Here is a 2,355-nt window from a genome sequence, read left to right as displayed (position 1 = left end):
GGAGGGCCCCAAGGGGGGTAGGGGGTGTCCCCAATAGGCAGGGGGGTCACCAGTGGGGTGGGGGCGGTCCTTGATGGGACAGAGGGGTCCCAATGTGACAGGGGGTCCCTATGGGGCAGGGGGGTTCCCAATGGGACAGGGGGGGTTCTCAAGGGAGCAAGGGGGTCCCTGATGGGGCAGGGGGGTCCTCGATGGGACAGGGGCGTCCCCAATGGGCAGTGGGGTCCCTGATGGGACAGGGGGTTCCCAAATGGGGTAGGGGGTGTCCCAATGGGGCAGGGAGTGACCTCGATGGGGCAGGGGGGTCCCCAATTGGATGGGGGGGTCCCTGATGGCACAGAGGGCTCCCCAATGGGGCAGGGGTGTCCCTGGTGTGACAGGGGTGTCCCTGGTGTGACAGGGGTGTCCCCAATGGGTGTCCCCGATCCCCGATGGCTTTTGGGTCTGGGGGGTCAGAGGAGCCCCCCGAGCCCCCCCCCAGCCGCAGCCTGGGGACCCTCAGGGCTCCCCCGTCTGCCAGCCCGATTTCCCCCTAAAACCCCAAATCCCAAATATCGCACAGGATGGAGGGAAAAGGAACATCCCACAGGATACGGGATAAGGAGCATCCCATGGGATGTGGGGAAAAGGAACATCCCAGAGGATCCGGGATGAAGGGAACATCCCACAGGATATGGGAAAATGGGAACATCCCAGAGGATTTGGGATAAGGAACACCCCAGAGTGTGCGGGAAAAAGAGAATATCCCACAGGATACAGGAAAAAGGGAACATCCCACAGGATGTGGGATAAAGGGAATATCTCAGAGGATGGGGGATGAAGGGAACATCCCACAGGATACGGGAAAAAGGAACATCCCAGAGGATTCAGGAAAAAGGGGAACATCCCAGAGGATGGAGGGAAAAAGGGATAACCCACAGGATGCAGGAAAAAGGGAATATCCCAGAGGATTTGGGATGAAGGGAACATCCCACAGGATTTGGGGAGGGGCTGGGCTGCAGGAAAAAGGAGCATCCCGCAGGATTTGGGATAAGGAACATCCCACAGGATATGGGGGAAAGGGAAAATCCCAGAGGGTGCAGAAAAAAAGGAACGTCCCATAGGATGTGGGATAAAGGAACATGCCACAAGATACAGAGAAAAGGGAACATCCCATAGAATTCGGGGTAAGGAACATCCCACGAGATGGGGGGGGAAAGGGATAACCCACAGGATTCGGGAAAAAGGGAATAGCCCAGAGGATGTGGGAAGGGCCGGGCTGAGGGATGAAGGGAACATCCCAGAGGAGACAGGAAAAAGGAACACCCCAGAGAATTCGGGATAAGGAACATCCTACGGGATTCGGGATGAAGGGAACATCCCACGGGATTTGGGATGAAGGGAATATCCCACAGGATTTGGGGAAGGGCCGGGCTGTGGGATCAAGGGAATATCCCAGAGGAGGCAGGAAAAAGGAGCATCCCACAAGATGCGGCATAAGGAACATCGCACAGGATTTGGGGATGAAGGGAACATCCCAGAGGGTGCAGGAAAAAGGGAACATCCTACAGGATTTGGGGAAAAAGGAACACCCCAGAGGATTTGGGAAGAAGGGAACATCCCAGAGGATTCAGGAAAAAGGAACATCCCAGAGTATTGGGGATAAGGAACACCCCAGAGGATTTGGGATGAAGGGAACATCCCAGAGGATTTGGGGAAAAAGGAACACCCCAGAGGATGTGGGATGAAGGGAATATCTCAGAGAATTGGGGATAAGGAACACCCCACAGGATTGGGGATGAAGGGAACACCCCAGAGGGTGCAGGAAAAAGGAACACCCCAGAGGATTCGGGATGAAGAGAACATCCCAGAGGATTTGGGGACAAGGAACCCCCCAGAGGATGTGGGATGAAGGGAATATCTCAGAGAATTGGGGATAAGGAACCCCCCAGAGGATGCAGCTCCCGCTGCTGGGCGCGGGCAGCAGGGCACAGCCGGGGGGGCACAGAGTGAGACCCCCAAAACCACCCCCAATCCCTCCCTCTGTCTCTTCCCAGCCCTGCCAGGGGTTTCCGGGAATTTTCATTAAAGGATGAGGAGGAGAAAAGAGCCACAGAGGGAGGGAGGGAGAGCACAGCGGAGGGAAAACGCGGCGCGGGGGGATCCAGGAGCGCCGAGCTCATCCCGGGGTTTGCCAGGGATAAAATCCGCCCCGGGCTGGGTTGCCTCTCTTTCTGCCCCGTGGTGTTTCTGCTCTCGCCGGTTCTGCCCCAGGGGCTCGGGGGAGCGGGAGGAGCTCGCGGGGTTGGGAGCGGAGGCGGAGGGAGATCGGGATCCCGCTCTGCGCGGGGAAACGGGGGGGAAAAGGGGGGAAAA

This window comes from Geospiza fortis, unplaced genomic scaffold, assembly GCF_000277835.1.
Source record: "Geospiza fortis unplaced genomic scaffold, GeoFor_1.0 scaffold4, whole genome shotgun sequence".
NCBI lineage: Eukaryota > Metazoa > Chordata > Aves > Passeriformes > Thraupidae > Geospiza > Geospiza fortis.
The sequence above is the reverse complement of the archived record's forward strand: the minus strand, read 5'-3'. Positions refer to the sequence as shown.